At 23.6% G+C, this 24,223-nt stretch overlaps 1 protein-coding gene across 1 annotated transcript in view; it reads left to right on the forward strand.

The window, feature by feature from the left end:
• The window catches only part of Nha1 (Na[+]/H[+] hydrogen antiporter 1), a 218,291-nt gene that overhangs the window by 35,557 nt on the left and 158,511 nt on the right, over positions 1-24,223 (forward strand). The window lies entirely within an intron of this gene.

Below are 24,223 nucleotides of genomic sequence, written 5' to 3' on the forward strand. Positions count from 1 at the left end.
CTTCATTACTTTTTTAATATAATTGAACATGGACAAATATTCAATACTAGCTGGCACCAAATTTTTCTTTTATTTTGAACTGTATCTCAAAGAAAATCAAAATCAATGTACAATTAAAATGTTGACAAAATGTTCTATAGAAATACAATTTTGACAAAATTTTCTATAGAAATAAAATTTTGACAAAATTTTCTAGATAAATAAAATTTTAAGAAAACTTTCTATAGAAATTAAATTTTGACAAAATTTTTTTATCGAAATAAAATTTTGACAAAACTTTCTAAAGAAATAAAATGTTGGCAAAATTTTTTTACAGAAATAAAATTTTGACAAAATTTTCTATAGAAATAAAATTTTGAGAAAATTTTCTATAGAAATAACATTTTGACAAATTTGTTTTATAGAAATAAAATTTTGACAAAACTTTCTAAAGAAATAAAATTTTGACAAAATTTGTTTATAGAAATAAAATTTTGACAAAATTTTCTATAGAAATAAAATTTAGAGAACATTTTTTATCGAAATAAAATTTTGAGACAATTTTCTATAGAAGTAAAATTTTGACAAAATTTTTTATTGAAATAAAATTTTGACAATTTTTTGTTTCGAAATAAAATTTTGACAACATTTTTTCCGAAATAAAATTTTGACAAAATTATTTTTCGAAATAAAGTTTTAACAAAATTTTCTATAGAAACAAAATTATAACAAAATTCTATAGAAACAAAATTATGACAAAATTTTCTATAGTAATAAAATTTTGACAAAATTTTCTTTAGAATTAAAAATTTGACAAAATTTTCTTTAGAATCAAAATTTTGACAAATTTTTCTATAGAAATAAAATTTTGACAAAGTTTTCTAAAGAAATAAAATGTTGACAGAATTTTCTATAGAAATAAAATTTCGAGAAAAATGTCTATAGAAATTAAATTTTGGCAAAATTTTTTATAGAAATAAAATTTTGAGAAAATTTTCTATAGAAATAAAATTTTGAGAAAATTTTCTACAGAATAAAAAATTTGACAAAAGTTTTTTATTGAAATAAAATTTTGACAACATTTTCTATAGAAATAAAGTTTTGACAAAATTTTTTATCGAAATAAAATTTTGAGAAAATTTTCTATAGAAGTAAAATTTTGACAAAATTTTTTATCCAAATAAAGTTTTGACAAAATTTTCTATAGGAATAAAATTTTGACAAAATTTTCTATTGAAATAAAATTTTGACAAAATTTTCTATAGAAATAAAATTACGACAAAATTTTCTATTGAAATAAAATTTTGACAAAATTTTCTATAGAAATAAAATTTTGACAAAATTTTCTATAGAAATAAAATTTTGACAAAAATTTCTAAGGAAATGAAATTTTGACAATATTTTTTATTGAAATAAAATTTCGAGAAAATTTCTATAGATATAAAATTTTGACAAAATTTTCTATAGAAATAAAATTTTGAGAAAATTTTCTGTAGAAGTAAAATTTTGACAAATTTTTTTATTGAAATAAAATTTTGACAATTTTTTGTTTCGAAATAAAATTTTGACAACATTTTTTCCGAAATAAAATTTTGACAAAATTATTTTTCGAAATAAAGTTTTAACAAAATTTTCTATAGAAACAAAATTATAACAAAATTCTATAGAAACAAAATTATGACAAAATTTTCTATAGTAATAAAAATTTGACAAAATTTTCTTTAGAATTAAAAATTTGACCAAATTTTCTTTAGAATAAAACTTTTGACAAAATTTTCTATAGAAATAAAATGTTGACAAAGTTTTCTAAAGAAATAAAATGTTGACAGAATTTTCTATAGAAATAAAATTTCGAGAAAAATGTCTATAGAAATAAAATTTTGGCAAAATTTTTTATAGAAATAAAATTTTGAGAAAATTTTCTATAGAAATAAAATTTTGAGAAAATCTTCTACAGAATAAAAATTTTGACAAAAGTTTTTTATTGAAATAAAATTTTGACAACATTTTCTATAGAAATAAAGTTTTGACAAAATTTTTTATCGAAATAAAATTTTGAGAAAATTTTCTATAGAAGTAAAATTTTGACAAAATTTTTTATGCAAATAAAGTTTTGACAAAATTTTCTATAAAAATAAAATTTTGACAAAATTTTCTATTGAAATAAAATTTTGACAAAATTTTCTATAGAAATAAAATTATGACAAAATTTTCTATTGAAATAAAATTTTGACAAAAATTTCTAAGGAAGTGAAATTTTGACAAAATTTTCTATTGAAATAAAATTTCGAGAAAAATTTCTATAGATATAAAATTTTGAGAAAATTTTCTATAGAAATAAAATTTTGAGAAAATTTTCTATAGAAGTAAAATTTTGACAAATTTTTTTATTGAAATAAAATTTTGACAATTTTTTGTTTCGAAATAAAATTTTGACAACATTTTTTCCGAAATAAAATTTTGACAAAATTATTTTTCGAAATAAAGTTTTAACAAAATTTTCTATAGAAACAAAATTATAACAAAATTCTATAGAAACAAAATTATGACAAAATTTTCTATAGTGATAAAATTTTGACAAAATTTTCTTTAGAATTAAAAATTTGACAAAATTTTCTTTAGAATTAAAATTTTGACAAATTTTTCTATAGAAATAAAATTTTGACAAAGTTTTCTAAAGAAATAAAATGTTGACAGAATTTTCTATAGAAATTAAATTTCGAGAAAAATGTCTATAGAAATAAAATTTAGGCAAAATTTTTTATAGAAATAAAATTTTGAGAAAATTTTCTATAGAAATAAAATTTTGAGAAAATTTTCTACAGAATAAAAATTTTGACATAAGTTTTTTATTGAAATAAAATTTTGACAACATTTTCTATAGAAATAAAGTTTTGACAAAATTTTTTATCGAAATAAAATTTTGAGAAATTTTTCTATAGAAGTAAAATTTTGACAAAATTTTTTATCCAAATAAAGTTTTGACAAAATTTTCTATAGAAATAAAATTTTGACAAAATTTTCTATAGAAATAAAATTATGACAAATTTTTCTATTGAAATAAAATTTTGACAAAATTTTCTATAGAAATAAAATTATGACAAAATTTTCTATTGAAATAAAATTTTGACAAAATTTTCTATAGAAATAAAATTTTGACAAAAATTTCTAAGGAAATGAAATTTTGACAAAATTTTCTATTGAAATAAAATTTCGAGAAAAATTTCTATAGATATAAAATTTTGACAAAATTTTCTATAGAAATAAAATTTTGACAAAATTTTCTATAGAAACAAAATTTTGACAAAAATTTCTATAGAAATAAAATTTGAACAAATTTTTCTATAAAAATAAAATTTTGCAAAATAAATTTTTTTTGTTTGGTACTTTTTTTTGGTAGAATTTTCTCCAAATTTTGGTAGATTATTTATGACTCAAAAGCCAACCGTGACGCGGAAACCAATTCAACGGCCCATTTTTCGAAATAATCTTGTCGTTGAAATGTTCTTTCAATAAAATTCATAGATCTTGATTCTGCATCAATATCCCTTGACGTTAACGCAACGTCCCTCCTCATTACACACTCCACCCATACTGTGGTACAGGGTATAAAAAGTTTGTGAATGTATATGTAACGCTAAGATGGATCAGTCTGTGGCTCAATTTTTAGTATACGAATTGTCTTAGAATTAAATTCTGAGTCGATTTAAGTCCGATCATCTTCAAATGTGGCACATGGTTCTTTTTCGGGTCAAAGACAATCGCTATTAATTTTGGAGAAAAATCGGTTCAGATTTAGATATAGCTCCCATATATATCTTTCGCCTGATATGCATTCATATGTCCCCAGAGTCCAGAATATTATATTGATTTGCATCAAATTTTGCGAAAAGCGTACAACTAATAGTATCGTCAAGTATGTCAAACTTGGTTGCAATCGGGTAAGATTTAGACATAGCTCCCATATAAATCTTTCGACCGCTTTACACTCTTAAGACAACGGATGTCACCGTTTTTACTCCGGTTTTCGTGAAAGTTTGCACAGATAGTAGACTTAACATTCTAACCATACGTGCCAAATTTGGTTAAAATCGGTTCAGATTTAGATATAGTTCCCATATATATATATATATATATATATATATATATATATATATATATATATATATATATATATATATATATATATATATATATATATATATATATATATATATATATATATATATATATATATATATATATATATATATATATATATATATATATATATATATATATATATATATTTCGACCGATATAAACTTATATGCCTCCAGAGGCATGAGTTTGACATTAATTTGCTCAAATTTTGCACAAAGAGTACACTTGATGGTGTCTTCAAGTATGATAAATATGGTTGAAATCGGTCCAGATTTCGATATAGCTCCCATATACATTTTGCGCCCGATATGGATTCATAAACAAAGGTTTCATTCCGATTTACTTGAAATTATGTTTCATTTCTAAGTTAGCCGCTCTCTGATCTATTCGATTTCATTTTCCCTCAACAGACATTCTCTTCGTATAGTCACACACACACTCACTCTCTCTCTCCCATACAAAACCTTACTCACCACAAAGAATTTCCATAATGTTTTTGTAACATGATGACGATGATGATTTCTATCACTACCAAAAAATAAATCCCATCCATCATTCGAAACTGGCGATAAGATTGAAGGTGTTGTCGTAGCAGGGTATTGTGGGTATCAAAAACAATCTGAAACACATACACACACACACCCAAACAAACAAGATGTTCGATAAGATTTTCTCAACACCACAATCGTTGTACAAGCCATTCTCAACCACCAGAGTACTTTAAAGAATCAATCAAAGGTGTTTGGCTTCTTTGTATGCTTTTTGTTTCTCCAATAGCTACTACCCTCTTGACTGCACATTATTATTACCACTATTATTCCCTATTTGCTAATGCAATCTGAACAACGGTATCAATAATCAGCCTTACCTCTCCTCAACATAAAAACCAACAACTCTTCAGGAGAGTATAGCTCTAGGAGCTACTGTGTGAATGTGAATGCCGTCTGTATGAAATGAATGAAGAAGGTTTGAATGAACCGGTGGCAAACAAAAAGAGGAAGAAGAATGAAAAAAAGTTAATTTCTTATAATAGCAATAGTCGATGCCGCCATACCACTTCTTTTCTAGAGTGGTTTGCTTAGATGGATGGCTGTTATAGATTGGATTGCTTTATTTCTTTTCAATTCTAAACAGCGATTTCTGGCGATAACTTGAGGTGTTGTAGAAGATTGCTATTCGATGTAGATGTTGGGTGGTCGGGGCTGGGCAGTGATTTGATTGGGGTTCGACTGCTTGTAAAATCAAATCATTATAAATCACACTCACACACACACACAATGGTAACGAACATTTGCCAGTCATCCCGGCGATCCAGACAGGTACACTGAAAAGACATAAACACTTTTTTAGACCCAACGTCATAGGATTTGGGGTATAATAAGTCTGTCATTTGTATAGGACTAATAGAAATAAAGTTTTGACAAAATTTTCTCTAGAAATAAAAATTGTGACAAAATTTTCAATAGAAATTTAATTTTGACAAAATTTTCTAAATAAATGAAATTTTGACAAAATTTTCTAAATAAATGAAATTTTGACAAAATTTTCTATAGAGATAGAATTTTGATAACGTTTTCTATAGAAATAAAATTTTGGCAACATTTTCAATTGAAATAGAATTTTGACAAAATTTCCTATACAAATAAAATTTGGCAAGATTTTCTACAGAAATAAAATTTTGACAAAATTTTTGTATAGAAATATCATTTTAACAAAATTTTCTATAGAAATAAAATTTTGACAAAATTATCTATAGAAATAGAATTTCGACAAAATTATCTATGGAAATAAAATTTTGATAAAATTTTCTATAGAAGTGAAATCTTCACAAAATTTCCAATAGAAATAAAATTTTTACAAACTTTTCTATGGATATAAAATTTTTGGCAAAATTTTCTATAGAAATAAAATTCTGACAAAAATTTCGTCAAAATTTTGGTAAAATTTTCTATTTTTCGATAGAAATAAAACGATGACAAAATTTTCTATATAAATAAAATTTTGACACAATTTTCTATAGAAATAAAATTTTGACAAAATTTTCTATAGAAATATCATTTTGACAAAATTTTCTATAGAAAAAAATTTTGACACAATTTTCTATAGAAATAAAATTTTGACAAAATTTTCTAAAGAAATAAAATTTTGACAAAATTTTCTATAAAAATGGAATTTTGACAAAATTTCCCAAAGAAATAAAATTTGGCAAAATTTTTTACAGAAATAAAATTTTGAAAAAATTTTCTGTAGAAATAAAATTTTTACCAAATTTTCTATAGAAATAGAATTTCGACAAAATTATCTATAGAAATAGAATTTCGACAAAATTATCTATAGAAATAAAATTTTGATAAAATTTTCTATAGAAGTGAAATCTTCAAATGTGGCACATGGTTCTTTTTCGGGTCAAAGACAATCGCTATTGATTTTGGATATGGATTCATAACCAAAGGTTTCATTCCGATTTACTTGAATTTATGTTTCATTTCAAAATTTCCTATAGAAATACAATTTTTGCAAACTTTTCTATGGAAATAAAATTTTGACAAAATTCTTAATAGAAATAGCATTTTCGATAGAAATAAAATGTTGACGAAATTGTCGATATATATAAAATTTTGACAAAATTGTCTAAAGAAATAAAATTTTGACAAATTTTTTTATAGAAATAAAATGTTGGTAAAATTTTCTATAGAAATAAAATTTTGACACAATTTTCTATAGAAATAAAATTTTGAGAGAGTTTTTTATTGAAATAGAAATTTAACAACATTATCTATGGAAATAAAAATTTTGACAAAATTGTCTAAAGAAATAAAATTGTGACAAAATTTTCTATAGAAATAAAACTTTGACAAAATTTTTTATAAAAATAAAATTTTGACAAAATTTTCTATAGAAATAAAATATTGACAAAATTGTCTATAGAAATAAAATTTTGACACAACTTTCTACAGAAATAACATTTTGACAAAATTTTCTATAGAAATTTGGCGATTTAGACCAATTTTTGTGTGATTGGCCATCGGCTATATATAACTATAAATCGATATGGACCAATTTGTGCATGGCTGTTAGCGGCCCTATACTAGCGCAATGTACCAAATTTCAACCGAATCGGATGAATTTTGCTCCTCCAAGAGGTTCCGGAGTTCAAATCTGGGTATCAATTTATATGGGGGATATGGATCAATTTTTGCATGGTTGTTAGAGACCATATACTAACACTACGTACCAAATTTCAACCGCATCGGATGAATTTTCCTCCTCTACGAGGCTCCGGAGTTCAAATCTGGGGATCGGTTTATATGGGGGCTATAGATAATTATGGACCGATATGGTTGTTAGAGATCATATACTAACACCATGTACCAAATTTCGGATCGGATGAATTTTACTCCTTCAAGAGGCTTCGCAAGCCAAATCTGGTAGTCTGTTTATAGGAGGGCTATACGCAAAAGTGGTCCGATATGGCCCATTTGCAATATCATCCGACCTACATCAATAACAAGTACTTGTGCCAAGGTTCAAGTCGATAGCTTGTTTCGTTCGGAAGTTAGCGTGATTTCAACAGACGGACGGACATACTTAGATCGACTCAGAATTTCACCACGACCTATAATATATATATTTTATGGGGTCTTAGAGCAATATTTAGATGTGTTACAAACGGAATGACAAAGTTTATATCCCCCATCCTATGGTGGAGGGTATAAAAATTCTATAGAAATAAAATTTTGACAAAATTTTTTATAGAAATAAAATTAAATCCGTCTTAACAAACGTCCGGGAGTGGGTGTTCCTTTTCCACCAATTTTTTTTTTAATTATATTCTACATTAAAGTAGTTGGGCAATCTTCTAAATTTCCTGTGATTTCATGTGTGGTTTGTCAAGGAAAGGTATCCTTCTCCTCAACATACCGGAAAATTAAGGGTTATATATACAAAGAATCACTGTTTCCCGTCTAATAAATCGGAAAAAGCAAAAGAACTAAAAACATTTACGACATTAACATTTGTTAAAATGTTGGACGCGGAGATCATGCCTTTCCCGAACAAATACCGGAAAATGATGCACCCTCTACGTTGGCTGCCATTTTCATGTAAATTTAAGTTCTTTACTTAAAAGAAGTCTGGCAGAAGCCTGTGTACCGAGTTCCCATTTACGGACAACCCTCTACTTTCAAATTAAGAAAAAAAAACAGACAAAAGAGAACCCTCTCCCCATCTTCGCTCCACTCCGACCTGATATCGGACTATCACGTACCCTATATTAATTTCACAAACTGCTCAGTGGTCCGTATAAATTCTATCGAAGTAAATCGACAAAGTTTTTTTTTTACTATTCCCCTTCCCCAACAAATTATCGAAAAACCATGTACCCTGTATTAATTGAATCACCTCCTCCCACTTTCCCAGAAAATTTCAAGTAGATCGGAGAAGTTTAAATTTTGCTCTATTGTTGTAAAGGGACGTAACTTTCCCCGATACAATAACGACAAATACCGAAGTGAATAGCACCCTTAACCTTCCCTGAAAATTCTTGAAACTTTCCTTCAAATGTGGGGCAAGGAACGTTGCCTCCCCGTTCATAACCTTCCCCCACGGCATTTGTAAATTTTAAGAAAACTTGAGAATTTTAGTTTTGTTTTTTAGTTTTAGAGGAGGTTCCCCCTCCCAAACCAAACATCGAAAAATGATGTAGCGTATCTTGTGTAGATGTTCCAGAAAATGTCAAGCAAATTATAAGCCCAATTTTCAAAAAGCAAGGCAAGGAGGGGGGGCTCATCCCGTCCAAATATCACAAAATCAGGTACCCAATATAATTTCATAACCTCTCCCCACGTCCTGTGTAAATTTCAAGTAAATTGGAAAAGTTGAATTGTTTCTCTGTATGTACTTAAGAAGAAGCGGACGTCTCCCTATGCCCTTTTTTCCTCGACCAAATATTAAAATATCAGGAACCTAATATAAATTTCATTACCTCACCCAGTTTTCCGTAAAATTTCAGTCGGAGAATTTTAGTTTTGTTTTCACTGTAATTTAAAAAAGTCGGTCAAAGGGGAGGTTTTCCTCCCCGACCAATTGTCGAAAAAAAAATAGCCGTTTTTTGTCTACACCCTCAAAAAAAAATCGCTTCTGTAACATATACCCCAAACACATTTTGCTTCAAGCATATATATTTTCAAGATCGATTCAAACAAACTACTGTTTGTATTATTCAAACATATTATGTTTCACCTTAGGGCATACACTGGTAGAAAAAATTTTTAATGAAATTTTCATTGTGTCGATATATGACATTTTCATTGTGTGGATATATTATTCTTGTAATAATTTGGATATATTGGAATTTTGCAAATACATATCATTAATTGGGGATTGACAATGACAAAATGTCTATTTTATGAAAATTTTATTTTCATAGGAAATTTTCCGAGAATTATATATCTATAGAACATTTTGCCTAAAGAAAATTTTTGTAAATTTTATTTTTATAGAAAATTTTTGCAAAACTTTATTTTTATGGGAAATTTTGTCAAAATTTTATTTCTATAGAAAAATTTCTGTAAATTTTATGTCCATAGAATTTTATTTCTATAGAAATTTTTCTCAAAATTTTATTTCTATAGAAAATTTTCTTAAAATTATATTTCTATAGAAAATTTTCTGAAATTTCTATTTCTATAGAAAAGTTCCTAAAAATTTTATTTCTATAGAAAATTTTCTCAAAATTTTATTTCTGTTGAAAATTTTCTCAAAATTTTACTTCTATAGAAAATTTTTGAAAATTTTTCTATAAATTTTATTTCTATAGAAATTTGCCTCAAAATTTTATTTCTTTAGAAAATTTTTTGAAATTTTTTTTGTAAATTTTATTTCTATAGAAATTTTTCTCAAATCTTTATTTTTGTGGAAAATTTTCTCAAAATTTTACTTCTATAGAAAATTTTCTGAAAATTTTATTTTTATAGAAAATATTTTGAAAATTTTATTTCTATTGAAAAAATTTTGAAAATTTTATTATCTATTTTATTATCTATTGTTTGTATTATTCAAACATATTATGTTTCACCTTAGGGCATACACTGATAAAAAAAAATTAATGAAATTTTCATTGTGTGGATATATTTTTAAGGCACCAATTGGTTACTTCCATTATTTTACTTGCAGCATACTCTCTAGGTCTCTCTTTTTAAAACACATATATGTTTATAGGCTATTTCTAAATTAATATAAGTTTGCATTTAAGCATATTACATTTACAAAAATTTTATGTCTCAACCATAATATGTACCAACATATTAACATTATATGCTTCCACTTAAAAATATTGTGTTAAAAAATGTGAGTTCAAAACATATAATTTTTACACCCAAACATATGAAACAAAAGTATTTTTCGTCCGTGTAGATGCCGCCTTCAACCTTCCATGAATATTTCAAGCAAATCGGTTAATTTGGTACAATTTTCAAAAAGTCGGTGAAGGGAAAGTCCCCCCTCCCCTTCCAATTATGAGCACATCAGGTACCCCATATTAATTTTATAACCTCAAAGCACGTTCTCTATAAATCGCAAGTAAAGAATTTTAGCTTATTCACAGTACTGCAAAAAAAAAGTCGTACAAAGGGAAGGTCCTCAGGTCAGCGACCAAATATCGAAAAATGAAGTAGCGGATCTTTGCCTAGATGCCAAAGCCAACCTTCACAACAACTTCAAGCAAATCGTTCAATCTTGGTCCATCGGACAAAGGGTAGGTGTCCCCCAGTGACTTAGTAAGGGGCTTTACATGTGAGCACCTAAAAGTATGCAACCTCTAAACTCATTTGTAGTAAATGTTCTCTGATATTCGACAAAGAAAAAAACAACAGATGTGGATGGGGTTACAATTCCTTTTCTACCAATTATTTTACGAATTGCAAGTTTTCCATATTCCCTTCTGTAAGATTGAGTATAAAACAAACTGTAAATTTTCTGCTTTTTTACAAATAGCAAAAAAAAATAATTATATTCGATTTTCCAAATCTTAAATTAATTGATTCAATTAATTCCTTGATTAACATTGATTTTTATTTGATTTTTTTTTTTCGTTGTGTACTAAGCTACTACTCCACTTGATGATTGAGTATTTCACCCACTGGCGCACTCATGGTTGGGTATACGCCGGATTGCTTGGGTGTTTATGGCCATTCATGGTCTTTTTTTTGTGCCTACATTTCTTTCGAATGCTCCTCTTGGAACATAAAACAATTGACTTTATTCCATTGCTATTGAAAATTTATAGCCTACTCGTAAAATGAAAAAAAGAAACAGAAAACAACCACCGCCCCCCAGAAGAACTGAAATGAACTGTATTTACTGGGATTTCATTCATTTATCCCACCGCCTATATATGTCTCCCCTTTGCCACCCTGTTTCATCACAATGTAACGGCTTGGTGAAGCCTGGGCTGGATTTCTTAGAAAATCTGTCTGATTTTTCCATTTCATTTGTTGGGAATTACCAACGGCAACAACAGCATTTATGAGTAATTATTGGGATAATGAAGTTTTTCTTTACGCCTTACATTAATATCATTTGTGAGCTGGGTGAATGAATGGATGGCTGGATGGATGGCTCGGGAGACATTTGCCATAGTCCTCCAAATGGTCATGACCTCAAATGAAATTACTTTGACGTTTTGTATATTTAGGCTTGATTTTTGATGAGTACTGTGGTCTTCCTTTTGTTTTTATTTGCCCATTAAAAGGTTGGGTTGTGGGATCATTTGGCCGTTTATTTATTGCCAATAGGGGCAATTTGAAATTGAATGTTAAAATGCCCTCCTAAAAATTAGTTAATGTTTGTGGCTACGTAATAGAATATATTTCGTCCTTAAATATTTTGATATCTCAAAATTTTAGGAAAAATAAGATAAATTAATTTATTCTTGTAATAATTTGGATATATTGGAATTTTGAAAATCCATATCAATAATTGGGGATTGACATTGCCAAAATGTCTATGGAAAATTTTATGAAAATTTTATTTTCATAGGTAATTTTCGGAAAATTATATATTTATAGAAAATTTAGCCTAAAGAAAATTTTTGTAAAAATTTATTTCTATAGAAAATTTTTGCAAAATTTGATTTTTATGGGAAATTTTGTCAGAATTTTATTTTTGTAGAACATTTTCTGTAAATTTTATTTCTATAAAAATTTGCCTCAAAATTTTATTTCTGTAGAAATTTTTCTCAAAATTTTATTTCGTTAGAAAATTTTTTGTAAATTTTATTTCTATAGAAAATATTCTTAAAATTATATTTCTATAGAAAATTTTCTCAAAATTTTACTTCTATAGAAAATTTTCTGAAAAATGTTATTCCTATGGAAAATTTTTTGTAAATTTCTATAGAAATTTTTCTCAGATTTATTTCTGTAGAAAATTTTTTGAAAATTTTTTGTAAATTTTATTTCTATAGAACTTTTTCTCAAAATTTTATTTCTGTGGAAAATTTTCTCAAAATTTTACTTCTATAGAAAATTTTCTGAAAATTTTTCCCAAAGAAAATTTTTGTAAATTTTATTTTTACAGAAAATTTTTGCAAAACTTTATTTTTATGGGAAATTTTGTCAGAATTTTATTTCTATAGAAAATTTTCAGGAAATTTTATGTCCATAGAATTTTATTTCTATAGAAATTTGCTTCAAAATTTTATTTCTATAGAAAATATTCTTAAAATTATATTTCTATAGAAAATTTTATTTCAATACAAATTTTTCTCAAAATTTTATTTCTGTGGAAAATTTTCTGAAATTTTTTGTAAATTTTATTTCTATAGAAATTTTTCTCAAAATTTTATTTCTGTGGAAAATTTTATTTCTATAGAAAATTTTCTGAAAATTTTATTTCTATAGAAAATATTTTGAAAATATATTGAAAAAATTTTGAAAATTTTATTGCGATTGAAAGTTTTTGCAAACAATTTATTTTCTCAGAGTTTTATTTCTATAGAAAATTTTTTGTATTTCAGTAGAAAATTTTCTCAAAATTTTACTTCTATAAAAATTTTTTGAAAAATTTTATTTCTATAGAAATTTGCCTCAAAATTTTATTTCTTTAGAAAATTTTTTGAAAATTTTTTGTAAATTTTATTTCTATAGAAATTTTTCTCAAAATTTTATTTCTGTGGAAAATTTTCTCAAAATTTTACTTCTATAGAAAATTTTCTGAAAATGTTATTTCTATAGAAAATATTCTGAAAATGTTACTTCTATTGAAAAAAATTTTGAACATTTTATTGCGATTGAAAGTTTTTGCAAAAAAAAATATTTTGTCAGTTTTATTTCTATGGAAAATTTTTTGTATTTCAGTAGAAAATTTTCTCAAAATTTTACTTCTATAAAAAATTGTTGAAAAATTTTACTTCTATGGAAAATTTTCTGTAAATTTTATTTCTATAGAAATTTGCCTCAAAATTTTATTTCTGTAGAAAATTTTCTCAAAATTTTATTTCTATAGAAAATTTTTTGAAAATTTTGTTTCTATTGAAAATTTTTTGAAAATGTTATTTCTATTGAAAATATTCTCAAAATTTTATTTCTATTGGAAATTTTTTGAAAATGTTGTTTCCATTGAAAATTTTTTGAAAATGTTATTTCTATTGAAAATATTCTTAAAATTTTATTTCTATTGAAAATTTTATTTTTATAGAATGTTTTTTTTGTAAATTTTATTTCTATAGAAATTTTTCTCAAAATTTTATTTCTGTGGAAAGTTTTCTCAAAATTTTACTTCTATATAAAATTTTCTGAAAATTTTAATTTCTATAGAAAATATTCCGAAAATTTTATTTCTATTGAAAAAAAAATTGAAAATTTTATTGCAATTGAAAGTTTTTGCAAAAAATTTATTTTGTCAGAGTTTTATTTCTATAGAAAATTTTTTGTATTTCAGTAGAAAATTTTCTCAAAATTTTACTTCTATAAAAATTTTTGAAAAATTTTATTTCTATAGAAAATTTTCTGTAAATTTTATTTCTATAGAAATTTGCCTCAAAATTTTATTTCTTTAGAAAATTTTTAGAAAATTTGTTGTAAATTTTATTTCTAAGAAAATTTTTTGTATTTCAGTAGAAAATTTTTGAAAAATTTTATTTCTATGGAAAATTTTCTGTAAGTTTTATTTCTGTAGAAAATTTTCTCAAAATTTTATTTCTATTGAAAATTTTTTTGAAAATTTTGTTTCTATTGAAAATTTTCTGAAAATGTTATTTCTATTGAAAATATTCTTAAAATTTTATTTCTATTGAAAATTTTTGAACATTTTATTTTTATAGAAAGTTTTTTGTAAATTTTATTTCTATAGAAATTTTTTTCAAAATTTTATTTCTGTGGAAAATTTTCTCAACATTTTATTTCTATAGAAAATTTTCTAAAAATTTTATTATCGAAAGCTTTTGAAAATTTTACTGTGATTGAAAGTTTTTGCAAAAAAATTATTTTGTCAGAGTTTTAATTCTATAGAAAATTTTTTGTATTTCAGTAGAAAATTTTCTCAAAATTTTGTTTCCTTACAATAATTGTCAGCATTTTATTTCTTCGATGGCATAAACACCACCCCTTTTAGGTAAAATTGATAATTACTGAAAACAGGAAATAAGTATACAAGCACAAGTATCTGCGTCTGTGTGACAATGACACACTTTTACTAATTGTGTTAGTGATATCCTAACTCGTAACCATTTACATAGTCATTCTACGTACAACATCTTGAGAAATGCCATAGGAAGGATGTGTGGATATTCTTCGGTGCTGCATGAATATTATCATTGTATTCAACTAAAAACATAGCCGGGAGTTTCATTATATTTTTTTTTTTTTGGGTAAGACTTCACCTTATGAATATGAGTTTAAGAGGAAGAAATCGAAAATCACATCAATTGGTAAAAAGATCTAAATCCACTTTTATCAAAATTCCATCATATCAATACAATATGCTACACAGGATAGTGTGATGTGCGATGAAATATCGGAAATCACGCCCCATTTTAGAAAAATTAAAGATTTGTTTGAGTTAGCTACCTTTGGCATAAATTATGGCCTTCAAACGTCCCACTAAGCCATCACACGTTCCGCAAACATGCATTTTTGGGATTTGAGCCCATTCCCACAACCCAGCGCTGTCTTGAGATCATCGATACTATGCCATTTTTTAGTACAAACCATATCTCCAAAATGCCTTAAGCGCAAAAGCCCAACGAATAGATATTCGAAAATTTCAGTGAGCATTGAAGCGAGGAAGCTCCACACAGAAAAAAATTAACATAAAATTTTCCAATTAAAATATTAATTGAGTTTTAAAACAAATTCAAATAAAATGTAATTTTTTAATTGAAATAAACATCAATAACACAAATTAATAGTATCAATTAATTTTTTAATTGAAACTATCATTTCTGTGATTGAAGACATTTCAATTAAAAAATTAATTGGATCAATTAAGTTCGTGATTGAAACAGAAAAAAATGCTGCGTGCATCTACTCTCGGTTTTAAGCTGAGTACTGAGTGCAATGGAGCTGAGTCCTGTTGGAATTTTCATGGTATTCAGCTGAAATGTTTGTCTGCTCAGGTCTTCAATACTGTCTTTAGGACATTTTCCCGATAATATTCAGCATTTGTTTTAAAGCCCCACGGTAGACGAATACGAGCGGTTATCGACCATCGGCCGTTACGGTGGCCCACCCTATTACTATCGGAAGCGCTGAGTTCTGGTGACCTATCGAAGGTGTAAATTTTCATTGCATCTCTTTGACAAGTTAATCCGATTATAATAATATCGCTGCTCAATTGGGAATGACTTCTCATCGAAGAAAACTAAATTAATACGAGTGCGCTATTTTGACAATATTTTCTATCGAAAAAAAATGTTAACACAATTTTTTATTAAAGTTGTGATAGAAATAAAATTTTGACAAATTTTTTTTTAGAAAGAAACTTTTTACAAAATTTTCTATAGAAATGAAATTTTGACTAAATTTTCTATAGAAAGAAAATTTTGACAAAATTTTCTATAGAAAGAAATTTTTGACAAAATTGACTATAGAAAGAAAATTTTGCAAAAATTTTCTATATTATCTATTTTCACAAAACTTTCTATAGAAAGAAAATCTTGGCAAAATTTTCTATAGAAAGAAAGTCTTTACAAAATTTTCTATAGAAATAAAATTTTGACAAATTTTTCTATAGAAAGCAAATTTTGACAAAATTTTCTGTAGGAAGAAAATTTTTACAAAATTTTCTATAGAAATAAAATTTTTACAAAATTTTCTATAGAAATAAAATTTTTACAAAATTTTCTATAGAAAAAACATTTTCTATAGAAATAACATTATTTTTTAGTTTTTTTACAAAATTTTCTATACAAAGATAGTTTTTACAAAATTTTCTATAGAAATACATTTTAGACAACGTTTTTTATAGAAATAAAATTTTGACAAAATTCTCAATAGAAGTAAAATGTTGACAAAATTTTCTATAGAAATAAAATTTTGACAAAATTTTCTATAGAAATAAAATCTTGACAAAACTCTCTATAGAAATAGCACTTTGACAAAATTTTCTATAGAGATAAAATTTTTACAAACTTTTCTATAGAAAGGAAATTTTTACAAAATTTTCTATAGAAAGAAAATGTTTACAATATTTTCTATAGAAATAACATTTTGACAAAAATTTCCATAGAAAGAAAATTTTGAGAAATTTTCTATAGAAAGAAAATTTTGACAAAATTTTCTATAGAAAGAACATTTTGACAAAATTTTCTGTAGAAAGAAAATTTTTACAAAATTTTCTATAGAAAGAAAATGTTTACAATATTTTCTATAGAAATAACATTTTGAAAAATTTTACATAGAAAGAAAATGTTGACAAAATTTTACATAGAAAGAAAATTTTGACAAAATTTTGTATAGAAAAAAAATTTTGACAAAATTTTCTTTAGAAAGAAAGTTTTTACAAACTTTTCTATAGAAATAAAATTTTGGCAAAATTTTCTATAGAAATAAAATTTTGACAAAAGTTTCTATAGAAATAAAATTTTGGCAAAATTTTCTATTTTTACAAAACTTTCAATAGAAAGAAATTTTTGACAACATTTTCTATAGAAAGAAAGTCTTTACAAAATTTTCTATAGAAAGAAAGTCTTTACAAAATTTTCTATAGAAATAAAATTTTGACAAAATTTTCTATACAATTAAAACTTTGGCAAAATTTTCTATAGAAATAAAATTCTGACAAAATTTTCTATAGAAAGAAAATTCTGACAAAATTTTCTATAGAAAAAAATTTTAAAAATTTTCTATAGAAATAAAACTTTTACAAAATTTTCTATAGAAAGAAAATGTTTACAATATTTTCTATAGAAAGAACATTTTGACAAATTTTTCTATAGAAATAACATTTTTACAAAATTTTCTATAGAAAGGAAATTTTAACAAAATTTTCTATAGAAATAAATTTTTTACAAAATTTTCTATAGAAAGAAAATGTTCACAATATTTTCTATAGAAATAACATTTGACAAAATTTTCCATAGTAAGAAATTTTTGACAAAATTTTCTATAGAAAGAAAATTTTGACAAAATTTTCTATAGAAAGAAAATTTTGACAAAATTTTTTATACCAAGAAAATTTTGGCAAAATTTTCTATACAAATAAAATGTTGACAAAATTTTCTATAGAAAGAAATTTTTGGCAAAATTTTGACAAAATTTTCTATAGAAACAAAATGTTGAAAGAAATTTCTATAGAAAGAAAATTTTTACAAAATTTTATATAAAAATAACATTTTGACAAAATTTTCTATAGAAATAAAATTTTGACAAAATTTTATATAGAATTAAATAGAAAAAAAAATTTGACAAAACTTTTTATAGAAATAACAATTTGACAAAATTCTCTATAGAAAGAAAATTTATTTCTATGGAAAATTTTGTACAAAGTTGACAAATTTGTTGAAAAATTTTCTATGTAAATAAATTTTTTACAAAATTTTGTATAGAATTAAAATGTTGATAAAATTCTCTCTATAAATAAAATTTTGACCAAATTGTCTATATAAATAAAATGTTGACAAAATTTTCTATAGAAAGAAAATTTTGACAAAACTTTCTATAGAAATAAACTTTGTACAAAATTTTCTATAGAAAAAATTTTTTGAAAAAATTTCTATAGAAATAAATTTTCGACAACATTTTTTATTGAAATAAAATTTTGACAAAAATTTTTTATAGAAAGTAAATGTTGCGAAAATTTTCTATAGAAATAAAATTTTGCGAACATTTTCTATGGAAATAAACTTACCTTAAGAAATAAAATTGTGACAAAATTTTCTGTAGAAATAAATCTTGCCAACATTTTCTATAAAAATAAAATTTTGACAAAATTTTCTTTCCACAGAAATTTTCTATAGAAATCACATTTTGATAAAATTTTCCATAGAAAGAAAATTTTGACATTTTTTTTTTTTTTGAAAGAAAATTTTGACAAAATTTTCCATAGAAAGAAAATTAAATTTTTTTTTTTTTGAAAGAAAATTTTGACAAAATTTTCTATAGAAAGAAAATTTTGATAAAATTTTCTATACAATTAACATTTTGTCAAAATTTTCTATAGAAATAAAATTTTGACAAATTTTTCTATAGAAATAAATTTTTGACAAAATGTTCTATAGAAATAAAATTTTGAAAAAATTTTCTACAGAAATAAAATTTTGACAAAATTTTCTATCGAAATAACATTTGAACAAAATTTTTTATTGAAGTAAAATTTTGACAAAATTTTCTATAGAAGTAAAATTTTAACAAAATTTTCCTTAAAAAGAAAATTTAGACAAAGTTTTCTATAGAAATAAAATCTTGACGAAATTTTCTATAGAAATACAATTTTGACAAAATTTTCTATAGAAATAAAATTTTGACAAAATTTTCAACAGAAATAAAATTTTGATAAAATTTTCTATAGAAATAAATATTTGACAAAATTTTCTATAGAAATAAAATTTTTACAAAATTTTCTATAGAAATAAAATTTTGACAAAATTTTCTATAGAAATAAAATTTTGACAAAATTCTCTATAGAAATAAAATCGTGAAAAATTTTTTTTTGAAATAGAAATTTTGACAAAATTTTCTGTAGAAATAAAATTTTGAGAAAAGTTTCTATAGAAATAAAATGTTTACAAAATTTTCTATAGAAATAAAATTTTAACAAAATTTTCTATAGAAAGAAAATTTTTACAAAATTTTCTATGGAAATAACAATTTGACAAAATTTTCTATCGAAAGAAAATTTTCACAGAATTTTTCATAGAAATAAAATTTTGACAAAATATTCTATAGAAAGGAAATTTTGACAAAATTTTTTGTAGAAATAAAATTTTGACAAAATCTTCTATAGAAATAAAATCCTTACAAAAATTTCTATAGAAATAAAATTTTCAGAAAATTCTTATACAACATTTTTCATACTAACCACAAAAATAAAATTGTTTAAATTTGGTAGGTTTTTGGCAAAAATGTCTTCAAGGTTATTTTTGCCACGAATGGCAACCGTGGTTAGTCCACTTTCAATTTCAACCACCACTAACTAAGAAAATAATCAATGATCATAGAAATGACTACAAGTTTGTGGTGACTTAAATGAACTGACTTTAGCTTTACAGTTCTTGGAAGTTTAATGGTGGTTGTGGTTGCTTTAGTTGTGGTAGGTGGGGTTATTCGCAACCATTCACCATTCGCCATTTATTCGAGTTTTTCCACTCTCATTGACTTTCGGTTTTGTTTTCATTTTTGTTGAGGGTTTAAGACGACAACAATGCTGTCTAGTTTGCCGACATCGTGCCATAAGCTTGGTTAGATACCTTGATTATGTGTGATAATAATTTGTAATTAAAACACGTAATGCCATTACGAGACAGCTACAGTGACTATGGTTAGCTACCGTATCAATGACTACGACAATAAACGCACAATGGGGTGACATCAATAACAAAAAGGGAATATTTCCTAGAATCTTCAATGTGGCTGATATTTAATGCAATCAATTTTAGGTTGCTATCATTTCATGTTGAAAGAATAATACCAGTGGCAGTTGATTTTATTGTTTACAAGTTTATAAAAGTATTTTGATCTATTGTTCGTGATGTTATTTAAACGTGATAGTGTGATTGTTTAGATTTGCTTTGAAAAGCACATGGGCATATTATAAGATACCTCCTTCATATAATGTTTTCCTTCAAAACGAAATTTTGGGCAAACAATGGACAACAGAATAAAATTTTGTCTAAATTTTCTATAGAAATAATATTTTGCAGAAATTTGCTATAAAAATAAAAATTTGAAGAAATTTTCTATAAAAATAAAATTTTGCAAAAATTTTCTATAGGAATAACATTTTGCAAAATCTTCTTTATAAACATAACATTTTGCAAAAAATTTCTATAGAAATTAAATTTTGCAAAAATTTTTTTTATAGAAATTAAATTTTGCAAAAATTTTTTTTATAAAAATAACATTTTGCAAAAAATTTCTATAGAAATAAAATTTTGCAAAAATGTTCTATAGAAATAAAATGTTGACCAAATTTTCTATAGAAATACAATTTTAACAAAATTTTCTATAGAAATAAAATTAAGAGAAAATTTTCTATAGAAATAAAATTTTGCAAAATTTTCTATAGACCTAAAATCTAAACAAATTTTTCTATAGAAATGAAATTTAAAAAAAAAATTATTAAATTTTTAATGAAATTTTCTATAGCAAAAAAATTTTTTTTTGACAAAATTTTCTGTAGAAATAAAATGTTGCAAAATTTTTCTACAGAAATAAAATTTTGGCACAATTTTTATTGAAATAAAATTTTGACAAAAATCGAAAATTTCAAAATAAGATTTTGTAAATTTGGTATTACCATATTTTCTTCTAATTTTAGTAGATTATTCGTGTCACGGTTGCCACAGTTGGAAGAATTCTATCAAAAAATGGTTGACTTTTTATTGTTTGGTAGATTGGTAGAATTCATGATGTTTTGATAGATTTTGCATAATATCCACTTATATTAAGAGGTACTTCAATTTTGTATAGAAATAAAATTTTTATCAAATTTTCTATAGAAATAAAATAATGGCCAAATTTCCTATAGAAAACAAAGTTTGGCAAAATCTTCTAAAGAAATAAAAATTTGCCAAAGTTTTTTATAAAATTAAAATTTAACAAAATATTATATAAGGATAAAATTTTAGCAATATTTTCCATAGAAATAAAATTTTAACAAAATTTTCTATAGAAATAAATTGATGATAAAATTTTTTATAGAAATAAAATTTTGACAACATTTTCTGTGGAAATAAAATTTTGACATAATTTCCTGTAGAAATAAAATTTTGACAGATTTTTCTATAGCAATAAAATTTTGGCATAATTTTCTGTAGAAATAAAGTTTTGACAAAATTTTCTATAAAAATAAATTTTTGTCAAAATTTTGTATAGCAATAAAATTTTCTGTGGAAATAAAGATTTGACAAAATTTTATATAGAAATAAAGTTTTGACAAAATTTTCTATAGAAATAAACTTTTTGAAAATATTTAAAAAAAAAAAAAAAAACTTCAAAATAAGATTTTTTAAATTTTTGGTAAAATGTTGTTCAAAGTTTGATCGATTATTCCAGGCACGAGTGGCAACCGTGCCACTATCCACTGAGCAACGTAACTGTTATTCTCATTATCAGATAAATATCGATATGGCCATCAAGGCACAAGCAACGCAAACAGCCAAAATGTTTTATTTATATAGAATATTTTTGGGCGCACACGAGCTGATGTAAAAAAACTTCATTTAACAGAAACATACCTTTAGTAGACCATCGTGGAGCAATTGTTAGCAAGCTTGCCTTGCATACTAAATGTCGTGGGTTCGACTGAATATGCGATGTCGTCTACAGACGCTCTCAGAGTTGCCATAGAAATATTTTAAAATTTTTAAAAATATCAAAAGCCGATTAATCGAATTTAAAGATAATAAACAGTCGATAGAAATAAAATGTTGACAAAATTTTCTGTAGCAATAAAATCTTTACAAAAATTTCTATAAAAATAACATTTTGACAAAATCTTCTATATAAAGAAAATCTAGACAAAATTTTCTATAGAAATAAAATTTTGACAAAATTTTCTATAGAAATAATATTTTGAAAAAAAATTTCTATAGAAATAAAAATTTGACAAAATTTTCTATAGAAATAAATTTTTGAAAAAAATTTCTACAGACATAAAATTTTGACAAAATTTTCTACAGACATAAAATTTTGACAAAATTTTCTATAGAAATAAAATTTTGACAAAAATTTCTATAGAAATAAAATTTTGACAACATTTTTTTTTAGAAATAAAATTCTGGCAAAATTTTCTATAGATATAAAATTTTGACAAAATTTTCTATAGAAATAAAATTTTGACTAAATTTTCTATAGAAATAAAATTTTGACAAAATTTTCTATCGAAATAAAATTTTGACAAAATTTTCTATAGAATTAAAATTTTGACAAAATTTTCTATAGAAATAAAGTTTTGACATAATTTTCGATGGAAATAAAGTTTCGACAAAATTTTCTATAGAAATAAAATTCGAACACATTTTCTAAAAAACTAAAATTCTGACAAAATTTTCTACAGAAATAAAATTTTGATAAAATATTCTATAGAAATTACATTTTGACAAAATTTTCTATAGAAATAAAGTTTTTACAAAATTTTCAATAGAAATAAAATTTTTAATAAATTTTCTCTAGAAATAAAATTTTGCAAAATTTTCTATAGAAATAAAATTTGGACAAATTTTTCTAATGAAATAAAATTTTGACAAAATTTTCTATAGAAGTAAAATTTCGACTAAATTTTCTATAGAAATAAAATGTTGACTAAATTTTCTATAGAAATAACATTTTGACAAAATTTTCTATAGAAATAAAATTTTGACTAAATTTTCTATAGAAATAAAATTTTGACAAAATTTTCTATCGAAATAAAATTTGGACAAAATTTTCTCTAGAAATAAAATTCGGACAAAATTTTCTATAAAACTAAAATTCTGACAAAATTTTTTATAGAAATAAAATTTTTACTAAATTTTCTATAGAAATAAAATTTTCTATAGAAATAAAATTTTCTAAAGAAATAATATGTTTACTTAATTTTCTATAGAAATAAAATTTTGCAAAATTTTCTAGGGAAATAAAGTTTTGCAGAATTTTCCACAGAAATAAAATTTTGACAAAATTTTCTATAGAAATAAAATTTTGACAAAAATTTCTATAGAAAAAAAATTTTGACAAAAATTTCTATAGAAATAAAATTTTGACAAATGTTTCTATAGAAATAAAATTTTGGCAAAAATTTCTATAAAAATAAAATTTTGACAATATTTTCTGTAGAAATAAAATTTTGACAAAATTTTCTGTAGAAATATATTTTGACAAAATTTTCTATAGAAATAAAATTTTGACAAAATTGTCTGTAGAAATAATATTTTGCAAAATTTTCTACAGAAATAAAATTTTGACAAAATTTTCTATAGAAATAAAATTTTGACAAAAATTTCTATAGAAATAAAATTTTGACAAAAATTTCTATAGAAATAAAATTTTGACAAAATTTTCTGTAGAAATATTATTTTGACAAAATCTTCTATAGAAATAAAGTGTTTACAAAATTTTCAATAGAAATAAAATTTTTAATAATTTTTCTCTAGAAATAAAATTTTGCAAAATTTTCTATAGAAATAAAATTTGGACACATTTTTCTAAAGAAATAAAATTTTGACAAAATTTTCTATAGAAGTAAAATTTTGACTAAATCTTCTATAGAAATAAAATGTTGACTAAATTTTCTATAGAAATAACATTTAGACAAAATTTTCTATAGAAATAAAGTTTTTACAAAATTTTCAATAGAAATAAAATTTTTAATAAATTTTCTCTAGAAATAAAATTTTGCAAAATTTTCTATAGAAATAAAATTTGGACACATTTTTCTAAAGAAATAAAATTTTGACAAAATTTTC

The sequence above is a fragment of the Haematobia irritans genome, chromosome 2 (genome assembly GCF_050003625.1).
Source record: "Haematobia irritans isolate KBUSLIRL chromosome 2, ASM5000362v1, whole genome shotgun sequence".
Taxonomy (NCBI): Eukaryota; Metazoa; Arthropoda; class Insecta; order Diptera; family Muscidae; genus Haematobia; species Haematobia irritans.